Source organism: Mandrillus leucophaeus, unplaced genomic scaffold, assembly GCF_000951045.1.
Source record: "Mandrillus leucophaeus isolate KB7577 unplaced genomic scaffold, Mleu.le_1.0 Scaffold141, whole genome shotgun sequence".
NCBI classification, from domain to species: domain Eukaryota; kingdom Metazoa; phylum Chordata; class Mammalia; order Primates; family Cercopithecidae; genus Mandrillus; species Mandrillus leucophaeus.
This window is the reverse complement of record NW_012101377.1, coordinates 576793-597944: the sequence shown is the minus strand read 5'-3', so window position 1 is coordinate 597944 and position 21152 is coordinate 576793. Positions and strand designations below refer to the sequence as shown.

The window sequence follows — 21152 nt, the reverse complement described above, 5'->3', positions numbered from 1 at the left end:
CAGCCTGGTCAACATGGTGAAACCTCATCTCTACTAAAAATACAAAACTTAGCTGGGCTTGGTGGCGGGTGCCTGTAATCCCAGCTACTTGGGAGACTGAGGCAGGGGAATCACTTGAACACAGGATTCAGAGGTTGCAGTGAGCCTAGATTTCATCACTGCACTCCAGTCTGGGTGACAGAGTGAGAGACCCTGTCTCAAAAAAAAAAAAAAAAAGAATTTTCTTCTTTGTAATATGTGATAGCCAGGGTGCTGTTGGCCCTGGGAGTGGTTGGAGCCTGAGGCTTATGGCTCTGGTACACCGTCCTACCCATCCCTCCCTCCTTCCAGTAAAGTTTCTGTGCCTGGCTCTGTGCTTGGAACTGGGAGCCGAGGGGTCCCCATGACAGCTCCGGCCTCTCTCCCTAGAGCATGTACAGTCTATCCGGGAGATGGCTGATAACCAGAGTCTTGTGACTGTGATGACACTGGTCTTTGGTGGGGGAGGGTCATTCTTCCTCAACGGCCACCTCCAAACCCCCCCAAGATTGCCCCTCACTGCTAGGCAGTTCAGGGACAGAGCCCTGGTCCCCAGGGCCTCACTGTGGGACCTCAGACAGTTTGACACCTTGGAACCTCAGTCTGCACAGCTATAAAATGGGGTGAAGGGGCCAGACCTGCCGCTGGGAGGTCCTCACAGGAGTGAGTCAGTTAGACACCTGCTATGATGTGCGGGGTTGGTTTACCAAGATTCAAAGCCAAGCATGCGTGGCTGTTCATGCAGGGAGCTTCAGAAGGCAATGCCCCATCTTCTGAGTGCTGTCAGCCTGCTGTCTCCCTCCTACTCTTCTCCCCTCCTCTCTTGAATTCTAGTGATGTGATTTGATTTTCAGCTTGGAGGAGTAGAAAGAGCATGGCCTTGAAGTCAAGCAGACTCATTGCTCTACCTCTCTGAGCCTCGATTTCCTTGAAGGCAAATGAGAACAATAAGGTTGGTATATGGAGGCATGAAGCGTGGCATATATGCCAATCTGCAGTTGGATTTGTATTCTTCTCTTTGCAGCACCTACCTTTTACCAGGCAAACCTTTATTCAAATCCTTTCTCTGTCAGTGACTAGCTATGTGACCTTGGGTGAGCAATTCAAGCTCAGTGCTCAGTTTCCTCACCTGTAAAATGGGGGCAATACTAGTACTGGCCTCATATGCATAGTGCTTGTAACTATGGCAGGCAGAGAGTAGGTGCTGTACAAATGTGGGTAATTATTACTGCTGTTGTTGCTATCACTGTTACTGTTATTCTTATTTGCAGGGCCCAGCACACTGTCTATTGATTAAGTGACACTGAGCTTGGGTAGAAATCAAACTATCAGAGTCAGCTCTAGGAGGAACTACGCCTTAGGCTTGTTAGAGCCAAGGGCAGAGCCTGGAAACCATGTATTTGGGCACAGATAGGCTGGGCACTGCTGGAAGTTGGAGCATTTCCCTCTGGGCCCCGTCACCCAAGATAAGAGCAACAGAATCAAGAGGGAAGGAGGAAGAAGAGCTGATTGTTTCCTGCAGCCCAAGAGGTCACAGCCACCCGGCTCAAGCTGCCCTGAGAACAGAGTGTGCTCAGCTTCCAGGGCTGCCCACCCTGCCTCTGCCGGCCTGAGGGTAGGCTCAGGGCAGACGAGGATCTAGGTTTATCACCACTAGATAACCAGTAGGGATGAGAGAGGCAGACAGCGAAAGGAATGGAGTGAGGCACTATGCCAGGTACGGGGCATCTTGTTAGATCATTGAAGCCCCAGGTCTGGCCTCCTGGCCTGTTTTTGCAACTGCAGCAACTGAGGCTCAAACAGCAGAATCCCAAAGCCCTAGAGCAATGGGAAGGTGCGGTAGGATTCTGCTGCCTCCCTGCCATGAGCTAGCTGTGAGGGTGGGCAGGTTACTACGCTTCTCTGAACCTCAATTATATCATCAGAACAACAGGAGCACTAGGATGTTATTGAAAGGCTCTAATGAAGCACTAACACATGACATTTGTGGGGTGCTTTCCAATTATTGTCGTTCATTCATAGACATGATCTTATTTAATTCTTGGAGACAATTATTATCCCATTTTTATCATCAACAGTGTGTTTACGATGAACACATTGGCCCTATCAGCAAAATCCACACCGTGGGACACTCTGTAGGAAAAAACAATCCAGTTTTTTTCAACAAATAAATTATAAGCAAGACAAATAAAAAAGAGAGAGAGATGGAGAATTTATAGAAAAGCTTAAATGACATGTTAGCTAACCATTGTGGGAACCTGATTCAGATCCTGATTCAAATAAATTGTATTTTCTAAAATGTCCCAGTTATGAGGCAAGTGGAAATTGAATACTGAGTGAATGAGTAAAAACGTATATGTGTATATTTATATTTATATTTATATTTATATTTATATTTATATTTATATTTATATTTTCTCTCTGTCTTTGAGACAGGGTCTCACTCTGTTGCCCAGGCTGGAGTGCAGTGGTCTGATCATGGCTCACGGCAGCCTCAAGCTCCCCGGGCTCAGGTGATCCTCCTACCTCAGTCTCCCAAACAGCTGGGACTACAGGTGCTCGCCACCACATCCGACTAATTTTTGTGTTTTGCCATGTTGTCCAGGCTGGTCTCAAACTCCTGGGCTCAAGTGACCGAGTGCATATTTGTTACTAAGGCTTCATTGTCAATGCTCTTAGATGTGATAAGGGCCCTGTAGTTATTTATTTATTTTTTTTAATGAGTCCTTACCTTTTAGAGATACAGACTGAAATATTTGTAGATGAAGTGACAGGGCATCTGGAATTGACTTCAAAATAATATGGGGAGGAGTGGGTGAAGGAACAGAGGAAATAAGATGGGTCTTGAGTTGATCATTGTAGACACTGAGTGATGGGCACACAGGGGCTTCGTTATATTATTCTATCTACTCTAAGTTTACATTTTAAATTATCCATAATAAAGTGCTTAAAAGAAAAGAAAGCAGCTGGGCGTGATGGCTCACGCCTGTAATTCCAGCACTTTGGGAGGCCGAGGCGGGCGGATCACGAGGTCAGGAGATGGAGACCATCCTGGTTAACACGGTGAAACCCTGTCTCTACTAAAAATACAAAAAATTAGCCAGATGTGGTGGTGGGCGCCTGTAGTCCCAGCTACTCGGGAGGCTGAGGCAGGAGGATGGCATGAACCTGGGAGGTGGAGCTTGCAGTGAGCCGACATCGGGCCACTGCACTCCAGCCTGGGAGACAGAACGAGACTCCGTTTCCAAAAAAAAAAAAAAAGAAAGAAAGAAAAAGGAAAAAAAAGAAAGCAATTCCCAGACGGGCACAGGGAACTGCCTAAGGTTGCACCCCCAGGAAACACAGAGCTGGCTCCCCTGCTGCAAGTCTAGGGCCCTGGCCATTCGCCCAGGGCATTGAACTCCTGCAATGCCCTATCTTCCTCGGCTCTACGTCATCCACTTCCAGGTGGTCAGTGCCTTCATGGACCCTGTTCCCTCCTCTTCTATGAAAACTGACTCTCATGAATGGCTCTGTTGAAATAATTTGCATGAAATGGTCATGACTGACGTGGCTTCAGCTATTTCCCTCCTCCAGAGGTGTTTGTCCATTGCCAGAGAAAGTAGCAAAAGCAGCTCTTCCCAATGAGCCACGTGTTTCAGCTCATGAAGCACTGTCCAGGAAGTCCTTGGCCTTGCTTGCCATTCACATCAGTCCTGGGAGATGAGCTGGCTGGGGATTACTCCTCCCACCTTGGAGGACATTAGATTTGTTCATCACCATCCCCTACCCTCACTGCCTGCCCCTGTCCATTTTCAAGGCTCTGGCCAAGCCTAGACCCTTATCTTGCCTTGCTGGAAATATTGAAGTAGTCTTACCAGCATGCTGTAAGGAAAGGGCATGGGTTTGGGGGCATACAGGTGTCATTCATAGTTAGCCACAGTAAGTTCTTCCTAGGTCATCCTGGGGAAGCCCCTTCACTTCCTCCCCACCCGTCGAGCCTTGGCTTCCTCCTCCGTGTCATGGGCACGGTGATGATTGCTGCAGAGAAGATTTGTGGGGACCCAAAAAGTGGACAGATCTAAGTGTCCAGCACAATGACACACAGCAGGTGCACAGCACTAAAAATGAAGATGCCAAAGATACCGCAGTACAGTCATGCGTCACCTAACGACGGGATGTGTTCTGAGGAATGCGTTGTTAGGCGATTTCACCTTGTGAACATTATAGAGTGTCCTTACACAAACTGAGGTGGGATAGCCTGCTGCACACCTAGGCTATATGGTACAACCCATTGCTCCTAGGTTACAAAGCTGCACAGCATGCTACTCTGCTGAACGCTGTGGCAACTATAACACAACAGCAAGTATTTATGTATCTAAACATATCCAAACATAGAAAAAGCTCAAGAGGTTGGGCACGGAGGCTCATGCCTGTAATCCCAGCACTTTGGGAGGCTGAGGCAGAAGAATTGCTTGAGGCCAGGAGTTTGAGACCAGCCTGGGCAATATAGTGAGCCTCTCTCTATATAAAAATAAAATTTAAAAAAATTAGCTGTGTGTGGTGGTATATTTCTGTAGTCCCAGCCACTCAGGAGGCTGAGGCAGAATTACTTGAGCCTAGGAGGTTGAGGTTGCAGTGAGCCATGACTACACCACAGCACTCCAGCCTGGGTGACAAAGTGGAACCCTGTCTCTAAGAATAAATAAATAAAAGGTACAATAAAATATTCTATAAAAGATCAAAAAATGGTGCACATGTATAACGCATTTGCCATGAATGGAGCTAGCAGGACTGTCAGTGCACACTGCATACATTACATTTATACAATGTTTTTCTTCAATAATAATTAGCTTACTGTAACTTTTTCAGAGTTTTATAAACTTTTTAAGTTTTAAAAACTTTTTAGGCTAGGTGCAGTGGCTCACGCCTGTAATCCCAGCACTTTGGGAGGCCGAGGTGGGCGGATCACGAGGTCAGGAGATCGAGACAATTCTGGCTAACAAGGTGAAACCCCGTCTCTACTAAAAATACAAAAAATTAGCCAGGCATGGTGGCAGGCACCTGTAGTCCCAGCTCCTCGGGAGGCTGAGGCAGGAGAATGGCGTGAACCTGGGAGGCAGAGCTTGCAGTGAGCCGAGATCTCGCCACTGCACTCCAGCCTGGGCGACAGAGCAAGACTCTGTCTCAAAAAAAACAAAAAACAAAAACCAAAAAACTAAACAAAACAAAAAAAAACCCCAAAGTACCTTTTTGACTCACGAAATAACACGTAGCTTAAAACACATTGTAGGCCGGTTATGTTGCCTTACGCCTGTAATCCCAGCACTGTGGGAGGCCGAGGTGGGCAGATCACCTGAGGTCAGGAGTTCGAAACCAGCCTGACCAACATGGTAAAGTCCCGTCTCTACTAAAAATACAAAAATTAGCCAGGCATGTTGGTGTGCACCTATAGTCCCAGCTACTCAGGAGGCTGAGGCAAGAGAATCGCTGGAACCCAGGACGTGGAGGTTGCAGTGAGCCAAGTCGTACCACTGCACTCCAACCTGGGTGACAGAGTGAGACTCCATCTCAATAATAATAATAATAATTGTATAGCTCTACAAAACATTTTCTTTATTTATGTCCTTATTCTAGCAATTTTTGAATTTTTGAATTTTTATTTTTGCTTTTTAAACTTTTTTTTGTTACAAACTAAGACACAACCACACACATTAGCCTAGGCCTCCATGGTGTCAAGTTCATCAGTATCACTGTCTTCCACCTCCACATCTTGTCACACTAGAAGGTCTTCATGGGCAATAGCATGCATGGAGTTGTCATCTCCTGTGGTAACAGTGCCTTCTTCTGGATACCTCCTGAAGAACCCGCCTGAGGCTGTCTTACAGTTAACTTTTTTAATAAGTAGAAGGAATGCACTCTAAAATAGTGATAAAAAGTATAATATAGTAAACAAACCAGTAACAGTCATTTATTACCACTATCAAGTATTATATGCTGTACATAATCCTATGTGCTAGACTTTTTTTGTGTGTGTGGGGGATGGAGTCTCACTCCATCACCCAGGCTGTAGTGCTAGTGCAGTGGCATGATCTCAGCTCACTGCAACCTTTGCCTCCTGGGTTCAAGCAGTTCTCCTGCCTCAGCCTCTCAAGTAGCTGGGATTACAGGCACGCGACACCATGCCCTGCTAATTTTGTATTTTTAGTAGAGACGGGGTTTTACCATGTTGGCCAGGCAGATCTTAAACTCCTGGCCTCAAGTGATCTGCCCGCCTCAGCCTCCCAAAGTGCTGGGATTACAGTCTCGAGCCACGACGCCTGGCCCTGTGCTAGACTTTTATACAACGGGCTGTGCAGTAGGTTTGTTCACACCAGTGTATGATGTCACCAGGTGGCAGGAATTTTTCAGCTCCCTTATAATCTTATGAGATCACCTCTGTATATGTGATCTGTGGTTGACTGAAACATTGTTATGTGGAGCATGACTGTAATAATAACAGCAGAAGACACACATATTGGACTTACTATGTGCCAGGCATGCTCTAAGCACTTTTTAATAGTGTGAAGCCTTTAGAACAGTGCCTGGCATGTGGTAAGCACTACAGGAGTGTTTATTAAGTAAAATTATTGTACATGTAGTAGCTTATTTAATCTTTACAAAAACCTTGAGAAGCAGTAGGTACTCATTACTCTCATATTTACAGATGAAGAAACTGAAGCACGGAGACTCCCAGAATGCCGACAATGTAGGTGAGACAACTGTACAGTCAACCTTGACTTCTCCTCCACTTTCTCCTGGCAAACTCCTACGGATCCTTCAAAGCCCTACTCCAACATCACCCGCTCTGGGAGCTCCCCATCATTGGCCAGGATGAACTCTTAGACGTGGACAACAGTAGGAGGAAGGAAAAGAAGGGCATGAGGGAGGCTGGCTGGGTGGGATAGGCAGGAGTGACAGAATACAGAGAGGGATGCAGGCCTTTGGGAGACACCCTGGGTTGGCTCATGGGAAGTGCATGAGGGGAAGTCCTTAGTCCTTCTTCCCAGCAGAGGTGCCTCTGTCTTGTGGCTTGTCCTGCAAAGCCCAACTGAGCCTCCAGCTTCCTTGAGGTTGACTCTGTGGCATGTAAGTGAAGAGCCCCACTCTGGGGCCAGATTGCCCTGCTTTGGCTCCTGACTCTTCTGCTTACCGGCTAGGTGATCCCAGGCAAGTTATTTGACCCTTTTTACCTGGCTGCTTATGGAAATTGAATGGGGATAATCACAGCACCCACCTCATAGAATTGCCATGAGGTTTTATCGTTAATTCAAGGTACATAAGAAGTACTCAGTAAATACTGACTTGGATGATCCAAGTCATCTTGGATTATTGGTGAAGGTGCCCTCTCTTTTCTCTGAATTCCTGTTGTGCTTAAGTCTAAACTGCACAATTCAACGCAACATTAGTGACCATAACAGTGACCTTTTATGAGGTGTTTATTACCGGGCAGGCTGTATGTCTGGTCCTTTTCACACAGTGTCGTAGAGATCACCATAACCCCGTGAGGCATATACTAGTAATACGCGCGTTTTACAGGTGAGAAAATAGAGGCCTCTTTGAAAGGTTAAAACCGTGTCTAAAATTATACTGCAAGTACATGGTAGAATGAGGATTTGAACCCAGGCAATCTGACCCTGAAGCCCATGTGATTCTTTCTAGTTTGTTAGTCTCCCAGTACCGATGGATACCTACCGTGTGCCAGACACCACAGTCCTGGCCCTCAGGGAACTCACAGCCTGGCGTGGGGAGCACAGATGTGGAGTCAGATACCTGAGAACATTGATAACGTTGAAGGAGGAGGGCTGGATCTGATGTCTGCATTGATCTGCTAGAGGCTATGTTTTATTTAATCATATTCTAACAATTATTGGGCATATGGTCGACACAATAAACAATGCTCTCTCTTCCCAAAGATAAGACAGACAGGCTTCTAGAGTTAAAAAGTAGCACACAAAGCACAGCTTTGACATTATTTTTAGGCTTCCAGAAAATCTAAAGTTGTCAAATACAACTATTACTGACATAGTGATTGATCAGTTACAGTTCTTAGAAAGCCCCTCCACTTCTGGCAACCACCACACCTTTCCTAACAGACCCAGACAAATGTAGCTAACTTCTGTTTGACATGAGGGACGCATGGTAATTCAGAATTCAATACGCCAAGTGACATAGAGACAAGTACAAGGCCACTTGGCATACAGAGGAAGGAACAACTAACTTTGTGGCTTCCTGGAGGAGGAAATATTTAGTTTGAGTTTTGAAGTCTATGTAGGAGTTCTCTGTGAAAAGAAGAGGGGCAAATACTCCCCAGATTAGGGGACAAAAATGAGAAAAGCACCCTTGCATGTCTGGGGAATGAAGGAAGTCAAGTAGGGCTGGAGTGTTGGGCTCATGAGGGTGGGGATGGTGGTGAGGGCAGGAGGGTGGCTGGCCCGCTGGGTCAGAAAGGGCCTTGACTGTCATGCTTAACGGTTTGGAGTTTATCTTATAAGCAATTGATGTGTATGTATGTGTGTGTGTATGAGTGTGTGTGTGTGCATCCCATGGAGCTTTTAAGATGGAGTTTATCTTATAAGCAATTGATGTGTGTGTATGTGTGTGTGTGTATGAATGTGTGTGTGTGTGTGTGTGTGTGCGCGCGTCCCATGGAGCTTTTAAGAGAGAGAAATATGGGGCTGGGAGCGGTGGCTCATGCCTGTAATCCCAGCACTTTGGGAGGCCGAAGCGGTGAATCACCTGAGGTCAGGAGTTCTAGATCAGCCGGGCCAACAAGGTGAAACCCTGTTTCTACCAAAAACTACAAAAATTCGCTAGGCGTGCTAGCATACACATATAATCCCAGCTACTTGGGAGGAGGGCTGAAGCAGGAGAATCAGTTGAACCCAGGAGACGGAGGTTGCAGTGAGCCGAGATCATGCCACTGCACTCCGGCCTGGGTGACATATTAAGACTTCATCTCAAGAGAAAAAAAGTGGGGAGAGATATGGTCAGATTTGTGGTTTGTGAAAATGGCTGTGGCAGTCTGCAGGGAGGTAGGTGGGAGGTTGGTGGCAGGACTATCAGTTCCCCAGCCAGGCTGTTAAGGCCCCTGTGGGCAGTGAAACATGTCTTTTTCTCTGGAATTTTCCATAACACCCAGCAGGGATGGGACATGCCGCTGGTGCTCAACAAATGTCTGCTGTATGAAACACAAGCATGCCCTGAGTCGGTGGATTTCACAGCCCTCAGAGCCTGCCCTCCCCCAGCACTGTCCATGGTACTAACACACACCACTGCAATCCCAGTGGGCTCCCTGGTGGCAGCCTACGGGGTGTGTGTGTGTGTGTGTGTGTGTATGTGTGTGTCTGTGAAGTTGAGTGGGGAAGGGGACCGTCAGTGCCTGTGTCTTGCGATCAAGACAGGGTCTCAGCTGTTCCTGTCTCAGAAAGGCTGCCCAGGTGCCCATGTGTCTGGAGGGCAGATCCCCACTTCATCTGGCCAAGCTTTAGCACATGGATTTGAGGCAGAAATTGAAGCCAGACACAAAGAATGGGGCCTGAGTTGGGAAGTTTTGAATACCACACTTCTGAGTCTGCATCTATAGAAAGAGCGTGACAAGGCCACATTTGTGTTCCAGGAAGATCACTCTGGTGGTAGCAGGGAGGACAGATAGGAAAGGAGAGATGGGAGTCTCTGAGCCCCACGTGAGCCCCCAATGCCACACAACAGGACTTTGGAGAAAGAGGAAATGGGATGGGGGTGGGGTAGAATAACCGGGCAGGCCTTGCTGGAAGTGGTAGGACTTAAGGGGGCTCTTGAAGGATTCATAGAGGGATAGGGGTATGCCGGGCAGGGTGAATGGCGTGGGCAAAGGTAGAGAGGCTGGAACCATTGGTAGCTAAGAAAGAGTGGGGAGACTCTTGCCTTTCTGTGCCTTGTCCTCCCCACCTCCTTTCTGTGGACCTTTTGAGCAGGGAGGGGGCGTGCTGTGAGACTGAGCTCAGCTGCATCTCTGGGTGTCTCTGGCTGAGGGAGGGGGCAGGCTGGGTGCAGCTTCGAAAGGTCCTTCCATTGTGCATGAGGCCCAGCCAGGACAGCGGAGGCGGGTGCACAGAGCCCTTTGTCTGCCGAGTCACCCACCAAGGGCTCTGGCGGTCTCCACAGTCCTCACTGACCTTACACTCAAGGCCATAGAGACAGGTTGTTCTGCCTTGGCTGGCTCTGATGTCATCGCCGAGGGAGGGGACGGGGCAGGGGGCGGACAGTGGTGGCCTTCAAGGCTGTCCAAGGGCTGACAAATTGCCTCTTGCCCTTGAGGTACAACGAATCACCAATTCATTAAATTCTTTAACACCATGATCTATAAAATGATGGAACCTTCCAGTACCTGAGAATTCTAGAATAATGGAATCTTTCTAAGATTGTGGAATCTTTCATAACAGACTCTGTGGGAATCAGAATTCTATTCTACAGAATAACAGAATCTTAAAACCCACAGACTCTTTTAATATCTTCCTTCTGGTGTGGTGAGAATAAAATGCAATACTACATGGAGGGCGGGTGCAGTGGCTCATGCCTGTAATCTCAGCACCTTGGGAGGCCAAGGCAGGAGGATCCTGAGGTCAAGAGATCAAGACCATCCTGGCCAACATGGTGAAACCCCTTCTGTACTAAAAATACAAAAAATCAGCTGGGCGTGGTGGCGTGCACCTGTAGTCTGAGCTACTCGGGAGGCTGAGGCAGGAGAAGTGCTTGAACCTGGGAGGCAGAGCTTGCAGTGAGCTGAGATTGTGCCACTGCACTCTAGCCTGGTGAAAGAGTGAGAATCCGTGTCAAAAAAAAGAGAGACATACTACGTGGAACACACATAGAATAGGCCTGGAATGTTGTAAACACTCCCTAAGTGTCAACTTTTTTCCCCATTTTGAGGAAACCCAGGCCCAGAGAGGTGATGTGACTTGTCCGGGGACATGCAGCTAGGAGGTGGTGGCACAGCAAATCAGTGGCCGGGAGGGAGCCCCAGGTGGCCTGAGGGCCACTGACGCTGAGTTCCCCATGGCCAAGCCAGCTGGTCTGTGTCTTCATTAAGGTCTCCAAGGTGGGGGTGAGGGTGGGAGGACAAGAGGTGGGGGTGAGGGTGGGAGGCAGGAAGAAGGGGCCAGGGCTCCACTAATCCCTGTGTAACCTCTCTGGGCCTCAGTTTCTCCCTTTTTAAAAGGGAATAGTATTTCCCTTCCTACTTCCACCCCTGGGGAGTGGTAAGGCCGCCACTCTGGTCAGGCCTCCCTGACTGTGTGATCCTGGGTAAATGACCTCACTTCTCTGAGCCCATGTCTTCACTGGTGCAATGGGGAGAATAAGGATGGAATCACCATGAGGATTGACTCAAGGAGCTAATATCCCTTGAGACAGCGTTAAGCATTCGGATCCCAGCTCTGTCGCTCCAAGGGTGGGTGATTTGGGGTAAGTCTCATAACCTTCAGGTACTTCAGTTTCCAAAGCTGCGAAATGGAAACAACAGGAATGCTCGTTTAGATGAAATGGGTTAATACAAGTGGAGCGAGCACTTAGAACCGTTCCTGGTGAGTGGAAGTGTTTAGCAGGCATCAACGATCGTTGTTATTACATAAGGCTTAGTCACTGTGAGCAATTATTATGAATGGTCAGCGAAGAGCTTGCAAAGTACTGCACAATTGTGTGTGTGAGCACCTGTGTGTGCATGTGAGTGTGTGTGTGTGCTCGAGTGTGTACGATGGTGCTTAATAAAAGCAGAGCCTGCGGCCCAGAGTTGAGCTGTGTGCCCGGAATAGCTGCTTCTCCTGGAGGCCTCCCCAGGGACTGGAGTGTAATGAGTGTTTGCAGAGCCCCCCGCCAGGCAGAGATGAGAGGCATGGAGGAGCCAGCGCTGGAGCCAGGCGGTGGCTGGGAGCCCAGTGTTATTATATTAATGAGAACCAGGGTGATGATTACTATTAACGAGATTAGTCACCAGGGGGCCTCCCCCCTTCACCAGGCTCGTGCCTATGGCAGGCGAGGCTGGCAGGCATTCTCTGCACCCACCACTCTTCTCTCTGTCTCAGGGGAAGGGGTGAGGATTCCCTGGTGCCAGGCACAGTGCCAATCCCCTTATAACCTTGTCTCACTGCATCTTTCCAAGCCCCTGGGGTTAAATATTGGCGGTCCCACTTTACAGGTGAGAAAACTGAGGCTCAGCAAGGGCTCTGTCTGACCTGGGAGCGCTGATATTTTTATTACCCTTTCATGTTATCTGCAAACATTGACAATGAGCTGAGACCTAGCACTTTACATGGGTTAATCTTTTAGTCTTCATGACAATGCCACGAGGAAGGTGCTCTTGTTAACTCCCTCCACATGAGGAAACTGAGGCACACAGTAGCTAAGTAACTTACCATCTGCATCACAATGTCTCCTGCCTTCCAGCAAGCCCCTCTCTCCAGCAGTCAGGGTAAAGGTGTGGCTCCCAACCCTTGGTCATTCTCTGTATAGCCGACCACACTCACGGCTCTGTGATCAGATGCTTGTGGGCAGTTTTCTGCTTATCTCTTGTCCCCACAGGCCCCCTCAGCCAGGTCACCTCTGGGCACAGACTCCTCGTGCCACCCGCCATGAAGAACTGAGGCTGCCACCTACACCTACACATTTATGCCACAAACATTATCCTGGCCCTTCTTGGGGCCAAAATGTCAATCCTTTTTGAAACACTCTAAGAAGTTGGGTTCTCATTTAACTTTTAGTGGACAGCTATTCTGTCCAGCACTGTGCCAGGCTGGGAACACAACAATGGGAGAGACAGACCTGACCCTGTCCTCATGGAGCTCCCAGTCTCATGGACAAACTAGTACATGGCGTATACTTAGTGTCAGTTTTTCTGAGTGCTTCAGTGGAAGGACGGTGGTCTGTGGACTGTGCGGGAGGGAAGAGTGCTGTTGGAGTGAGGGAGGAGTGAGGCAGGGAAGCCCTCTCTCAGGAGGTGAATTTAAGATGAGATGTAAGGGCTGAGCAGGAGCTAGACAGTCACCAAAAGGAAGAGCATTTCCGGCGGAGGAACCTGCCTATGAGGAGGTGAGAACCCCAGGGGAGTCCTGCCCGGCTAATCAGTTCACCGTCAATGCTCAGGTGTCTCCTCAGGCCCACAGTCATTCACTCAATCAATCATCACTTAACAGTTAAATTTTTCTAATTTCAATAGTTCATTTACTCACTCATTTTTTCATTCATTCATTCATTCATTCATTCATTCATTCATTCATTCTGTATTCCCTAATGCCCATCCATTTCAGGCTTGATGTTGGGCAGGGGGACACAGAATTGAATCAGTTGCAGTCTCTGTCCTGACGTTGCTTCCAATCTAGGGTGGGAGATGAATCCTTCCTTACACATGTCACCATGTCGTCAATGAACATGAAGACTCTTCCTCCAGGCTGGGGTGGTGGCAGTCAAGCAAGCCTTCCCAGAATAGGGGTCATTTGAGCTGAGTCTTTTTTTTTTTGAGACAGAGTCTCGTTCTCTCACCTAGGCTGAAGTGCAGTGGCATGATCTCGGCTCACTGCAGCCTCTGCCTCCCAGGTTCAGGCGATTCTGGTGCCTCAGCCTCCTGAGCAGCTGGGATTACAGGCATGCACCACCACGCCCAGCTAATTTTTGTATTTTTAGTAGAGAAGAGGTTTCATCATGTTGGCCAGACTGGTTTCGAACTCCTGACCTCAAGTGATCAACCCACCTCGGCCTCCCAAAGTGCTGGGATTACAGGCATGAACCACCTTGCCTGACCTGAGCTGAGTCTTCATAAATGAACAGGCACCCAGGAGGTAGAAAAAGGGAGGTAGGCAGTGGTGCACAGAATGTGCAAAGATAGGAAGAACCCCAAATGCCAGGCTATGGCAGAGACTGCTGGCTTTGCAACGATCTCTGTTTTTCCTTTCATATCCATGACACATGGCAGCTTGGAAGAAAGACTACATTTCCCAGCCTGTCTTGCAGCTAGGTGGGGCCATGTGACTAATGTGGCCAATAGGATGCGAGCAGAAGGGTAGGCTGTTTCCCTTTGATCACTTAAAGATAGTGGTGAGCCTGACCCGTCCCTTTTCCCCTGCCATTGGTGGAAGGTGCATGTGGTCCCATCTTGAACATGTGAATGAGGGCAACACGGAATGACAACAGCTTAATAAGACAGAAGGAACTTGGGTCTCCTATACCAAGGAGCACCAGCCATTAATGGTTGATATGTAAATTATTATATGAGGGATAAATAAACTTCTCTCTTCTTTAAGCCAGAGTTATTTTGGGTCTCTGCTTTAGAAGCTCAACCTATATCCTAGCTAATAACCAGACTAAAGGCTATTATCTCCTAGGGCACAGCGAGCTGTCAGAGTTCTGTGGGGAGGGCAGTGACATTGTCAGATTTGCATTTTTGAAAGCTCTCTCTGGCCACAGAATGCACGATGGGTTGGAGGGGAGAGAGACTGGAGGCCGAGAGACTAGAGAAGGGGTTGATGCTTTCAAATGGGGCAGAGGTACCAAGCCTGACCCAGGTCAGGCCAGCTCTATCGGTGCCTGCTAACAGAGGGAAGGCCAGGTTCCCTACCCAGGCCTGAAGCCCAGCCTTGTGGGCTGCCTGCAGTCACTGTCCCTTCCCATTACTTCCAGAGTTTCCAGCCTTGAATACAACCCAGAGGGCCCCTTGTGAAATCTGACCTTCAGCTGCCAGTAGAGCCCAGGACAGCCCTTTCTGGGGAGTTCGTCATGCAGGACTGAAGGCAGGAGGCAGGGGCTCTGGAGGATGGATTTGGGGAGGAGGGAGAGGTAGATGGGACAGACCCTATTGGGGAGGGGGCTGTGTAGGCGATGGTGATGGGGCAAGGACAAATGGGAGAAATAATGAAGAAGGGGACTGTGCTAGTCAGGTCTCTTCTAGTTTTCAGTACCAGAAACCCAACCAGAATACATGAAAAATGGGCTGCACTGGCTTCACCCCTGGCAGGCATGGGGTGGTATCTGCTCGGGCGCACCTGGATCAGCTGGGACTCTTCCCCTCTCTACTCTGTTGGTTTCCTTCTCTTCTGTTCTTGAACTCCTGGGCACACATGATGATCTGGCCTCAGCCACTAGAGTAGCTGGGACCACAGGCGTGCCCACTATGCCTGGCTAATTAAATAACTTTTTTTTTTTTTTTTTTGTAGAGTCAGGGTCTTGCTGTGTTGCCCAGGCTGGTCTCCAACTCTTGGGCTCAAGCGATCCTCTTGCTATGGCCTCCCAAAGTGTTGGGATTATAGGCATGAGCCACCACACTCGGCATAGGCTCTTCTCTAAAGCACACTCTGTCACTGGGTCTGGGAAGTCCTCCCTGATCTCAGCCCGGTCCAGCAGAGCTTGGTGCTCCCTCCTCTGGGCCCAACGTTCCTGCTAGGGCCCTCTCTCCAGGTACATCTCACCCTGTGCTCCAGTGAGGAACCTGCATAGCTATGTCCTCCTAGGCTGGGAGCCCTCGGGCGTGCACTGCCTGCCTTTAGTTATCACCTCCTGCTCCGGCCTCCCTCCCTGAGCTTTGGTCCCACCAGCCGTTGGGTATCTGCCTGTGTCTCTGTATATGTCCTTGGGTGAAGGCATGTTTGTGTGTGTCTGTGCTTACGGGTGTGTGTCTGTGTATACATATAAATCTATGCACCTAGAAGACTGTGGATATGTGGTGTGACTGTGACCACGGATGTTTGAGTATATGCGTATGTGTCTGTGTGTCTGGGTGTGGTCTTTATATATGAATTGTGTGTTCCTGCCTCAGTGTGACTGTGTGTATAAGGTAGTCTGGGGTACTCCTCCCCTCTGGGACTTGGTAATATTGAGGTATACACCCATAAACACATGCAGATCCACACAGAGTTACAGATCCACAGAAATAGACCCACACAGAGATACACAAACACACACACACACACACACGCCCGCAGACACACACCCCTGCCTCCCGTAACCCTGTCCAGGGCTGGCTGTGGATGGGGCTACCCTTCAGATGTCAGGCTGGGAGCCCTTGTCCCAGGCAGCCTGGCTAGGGTGGATTCCCGGGACTTTCCCTCCCCACATGAGAATGTTTTCCTGTGCACAAGCAATGGCTAAGAGCCAACCTTGCCATGCAACTTCCATTTCCACTCCGGAGGCCACACCTCTGACAGCAGGCTAGCAGGCTGGCCCTGTAGGCCATTGGTTCTGGAAAACACAGAGGTATTGGAACCTCATTCAGCTGTCTCCCTTCTCAGACAACACTCCAAGAGCACCGCAGTCTTCTAGCCAGGGCGTCTTAGAGCCACCATGACAGGTATTTATATTACTATACCCTGCAGGTGCTGTGGGGCACACCCACAAGGTAGGGATAGAAGAGGGAATGGCCCATCATTTACCAGGTATATCCTGACATACCCCCAAAGGTCTATTTATTGCTATATCCCCAGTTCCTAGTACAGTGCCTGGCACATAGTAGATGCTCAATAAATGTATGTGGAGCAAATCAATGAAGGAGGGCATTACCAGTCCATCTCACAGACATGGAAACTGAGGTTCAGAGAGGCAATTTGTTCAACAGTGACCAAGGGACAGAGACAGGATTAGAACCTAGGAACTGTCAAAGTATCAAACCCCAGTTTGTTCCACTGTATATTAGGTTTACTCAAACTGAGTAGTGAAGTGTGAGCTCATCGCTGGGGCCCTGGAGGCCATCCACACTCATCTTCACTGCTTATTCTAAGTCTCAATTTTCGCATCTGTACAATGGGTTCAATGATAGTGTATCAGGTATGAAGTCATAAAATTGATGCATAAGAAATGTAACTTTCTTTTTTATCACTGACTGGATTTCTACTTTGAGCCCCCATTTCATTGAGTGTAGCAGAAACATACTCTTAGTCATTTGGGGACCTCCTACCTGGGGATTATGTCTAAGTTGGGGAGATTGGGCAGAGGAGCCTCTGTAGTGGCAGGTGCTGTGGTTGGATCCATGTCCTCAGGGTTGTCTGGCCCCCGTTGAGATACTACCCCTCCTTTGTGGCTGGCACTCAGAGTCACAGCTACACTGACTTTTGTTCCATCCCAAATCTGTCCAACTCCAGCTCTCAGCTCCTCCCAGGTGCACAGAGTTTTTTCTGGACCTGGGTGTGTGCGCCAAGTCCAGCCCCAACACTTAGCAAATGGGACCTTAGCAATTCTCCTAACCTCAGTTTTCTTATCTATAAGATGGGGATAATAATTGCACCTGCTTCACAGGGTTTCTCGTCAGAGTAAAGAAATTAATCCACAGTGAATGCTTAAAACAGCAGCAGGCACATGATCACTACTCTGTAAATGTGATTTTAGCTATTACTGTGACCTGTCCTATTTTGGGGAGACTCAGCTCAGGACGGGGTGGAGGCCAGATGGGGCCCCTGCTCTCAGGTCACCTCTACACCTGCTAACAAATGAGGACATCCATTTAACTCATGAGGACAGACATGGCCACCAGGCTGGGGACTGTCCTGGTGATGAGACAGCCCATGGGGTTCTGCACACATGCAGGGCTGCAGGGGCCATAGCAGGGCCTCAGCCCAGCTACATCTGGGAAACATCGGCCCACAAGCCCCTCATCTGCTAAGTCTGTGACAGCTTTCACTCTGGGGAGCGCCTCCAGGTGCTCTCTACCACCCCGCCCAGCCTGCGGTGCTGGAGGAGGGTTTCTTCCGTACTAGCCTGACCACGTCCCTTCCCTGCTCCCATCCCCTTCCCGTGTCCCCCGTCACCTGCAGGGTCCCAATCAGAAACCTTAGTGTGGCCTTCAGGGCTCCCCACAACCAGGTTCCAACCTGCTTTCCCATCTTATCTCCTGCTGTTCTTTGCCCAGCATCCACTTCCTGTGGCTCCACTGCTCACTCCTTCCAAATTCCACACCTGTGTTGCTTTCCTGCCTGGACTGGGGTTCTTTCTTCCAGTTGTGCCACTTAATATGTAGTCTCTCCTGGCCAGGAGCAGTGGCTCGCTCTTGTAATCCCAGCACTTTGGGAGGCTGAGGCACGGGCGGATCACCTGAGGTCGGGAGTTCGAGACCAGCCTGACCAACATGGAGAAATCCCGTCTCTACTAAAAATACAAAAATTGGCTGAGTGATGGCGCATGCCTGTAATCCCAGCTACTCGGGAGGCTGAGGCAGGAAAATTGCTTGAACCCAGGAGACGGAGGTTGCGGTGAGCCGAGATTGCGCCATTGCACTCCAGCCTGGGCAACAAGAGTGAAACTTTGTCTCAAAAAAAAAGAAAAAAAATGGGGTCTCTCCTTGGAGCCCAGCAGTGTGGCTGAGCCCCAGGCCTGGGCAGGCTCAGCAGTGGAAGGAACAAAGACAAGGGTGAGGCAGAACGCCCCGAGAAAGATGCTTGGGGACAGTTGCAGCAACAGGCAAGAGGAGAAGCAGGCATGGAGTTGGGCTGGTGGTCTGTGCTTGGGGGCTGCTGTTCGAAAGGCAGGAAGGCTATAGAGTTAAAAGCTCCAAGCCAGACCCACTAGGTTTGAGTAGTGCTGCTACTTTCTAGCTGGTGACCCCAGGTAAGTTGCTAAAACTCTCTGAATCTGTTTTCTCCTTCATAAAAGAAGGTAAGAATAGTTGCTACCTCACAAGATTATTATCAGGACAGAATCAGACGATATTTGTTTAGTGCCTAGACTGTGCCTGGCATACAGTAAGTGCTCAGAAGGTATGAGCTCTTCAGCTTGGGCAACATGGCAAAACTCCATCTCTACAAAATTGCAAAAATTAGCCAGACGTGGTGGCGTGCGCCTATAGTCTCAGCTACTTGGGAGGCTGAGGTGGGAGAATCACTTGAGCCCAGAAAGTGGAGGCTGCAGTGAGCTGCGGTTACACCACTGCACTCCAACCTGGGTGACAGAGCGAGACCCTGACTCAAAAAAAAAAAAAAAAAGGCTCTTATTATTAGTGCAGCCTTTGGGAGGTTGGGGGCACAAGTCAGGATTTCAGACCCGGAGGGCTGGGCACTAGGCAGACAGTCAAAGCTGGGGCTGGTTGCTGGGGTGGGAGATTCAAAGTGAGAATAACAGCATCTCCTGTCTGATAACTTTCTGTGAGTTTGACTCAGGGCTGGGCAGTTTAGATGAACTACTTGTATGATCTGCACCCCAACCCACAACAGTGTTGTGGGTCTAATTATGTCCCCCAGAAAAACAGGCTCACGTTCTAACCCCTGTACCTGTGAATGTGACCTTATTTGGAAATAGGGTCTTTGCAGATGTAATCCAGTCAAAATGAAGTCACAGTGGATTGGAGTGGGCCCTAATCCACTGACCAATGTCCTTATAAGAAGAGGGACATTTGGATGCACACCGACACAGAGGGAAGACAAAGACGGGGGCAGAGATGGGAGTTATGCAGCCACAAACCAAGGAACATCAGGAATCTCTGGCCACCACCAGAAGCTAGGAGAGAAACAGGGGCCTCATTTTCCCCCAGAGCCAACCCTACCAAAATTCTTGTTTTCAGACTTTTGGCCCCAGAACTACGAGAGATTGAATATCTGTTGTCTTAAGCCAACAAGCGTGTGGCAGTTTGTTTATGGTAGCACTAAGGAACTAACATGACCTCCGTTTCATAGACGAGGAAACAGAAGCTCGGAGATGTTAAGTCACCAGCTTAAGGCACACAGTCGGCAAGTACCAAGGTCAGGATGTGCACCTGGGGAGGCAAAGCCTCTGCTCCTAGCCAGTGGCATGTCAGACTGGCTACCTTGAGTTAGGGTTTTTTGTGCCCAGGTTTTGCACAGTGGATCTGGTTGGTCTCTGTGTCCCCAGGGACCAGTGCCACGAAGCTGGATGGTGTGTGCATGTTGAAGACAAAGGGATCCTGCAGGAGACCCCAAGCCTCCTTCTTCAGGGCACCAGCCAGGGAGGCAACAGTGGCCAAGGATCACATCCTAGGTCATCAGGGCACCGAACAGTCAAGCTCTAGCCTCTGACAGGGTCTCGGGGGCGCTGACTGAGAGTTCACTGGGTGCCGAGGGCCCCAGATGAAGCTGGCCCATGTTTTCAGAAAACTCAGGTTCTAATCCCAGCCTTACTTCTCACCAGCCGTGTGACCTACTACCTGGGGCAAGTCACCTCACCTCCTTGGGCCACAGTTTCCTCATCTGGAAAATGGGCATGAGACTCTCAGGGCTGAGATGAGGGCAAGGTCAGAAAGCACTTTGGGAGCGGCTGAGCTGGAGACAAAGGGCGATTGTTGCTGGTGCTTCTCTCACCCACACAGGGCCGCCCGCCCCGGGAGATGACGCAGGGAACGTTGCCCCAGCGACAAGTTTCCTCCAGTACAGAGGGGAGCTGCCGGGAGGGGAGGGAGGGGCTGGATGTAGTGGCCCGGATTCCCTCTGGGAAACAGGAAGTCCCTGCTGCCCAGGTCACTGCCCCGGCTGCAGGAAACCGGCTGACTCCGTCCACTCCTCTTCCCCCTCCCAGCCCAGGAAGGGACTCACTGTCCTGTCACAGCCAGGCTCAGCTTCTGAAGGCAACTCTCAGACCTGCTGGGCCCCGAGAGGGAAGGGCACCTGCCTCAGGTCACCCAGCACACAGAGGCATGCAGAAACAAGACTCAGGACTTGTGGACTCTCAGAGCTTAGCATAACAACGTCATTGATGGCTTTTGTCTTTGCCTTCCTGTCAGACTCTGCTGAACACCCTACAAGTAACAGCCCGTCCAGTCCTTAGAACCCTGTGGGGCAGCTCCCCGATTACCCCTATTTTACAGATGAGGAAGCTGAGCCAAAGGTTTGTCCAATAACCGCCCCAGGTCACACAGCTGGTAGGTAGCAGCATCGGGATTTGCACCAGCCAGTCAGAGCTGGATAAAGTCCCGTAGCATCTGGCCCAATTCTCCCATTTTGAAATGGGGAAATTGAGGCTAGAGAGGGGAAGGGACATGCTTCAAACCACACAACAGGTTAATGGCAGGCGGGGGCTGGTCTCAGGTTCCCTGGAGTGGACCCAGTTGCTTGCCACCCTCTTCGTTTTTACTCACAGAGCCCAGACTTTCTTCATGGTGGCAGGGCACCCAGATTACAAAACCAGAACTGTTTTTTCCCCCTTTCTCCCTGGTATAT

General features: G+C 49.5%; 1 long non-coding RNA gene across 1 annotated transcript; it reads right to left on the bottom strand.

The window, feature by feature from the left end:
• Positions 1–8001: 8001 nt before the first annotated feature.
• On the bottom strand, positions 8002–10175 carry LOC105535031. Its single transcript, XR_001005372.1, has 3 exons — positions 9967–10175; positions 8652–9616; positions 8002–8571 (listed from the first exon to the last, which is right to left on the bottom strand). It is a non-coding gene; the product is annotated as an uncharacterized LOC105535031 (long non-coding RNA).
• Positions 10176–21152: the final 10977 nt, after the last annotated feature.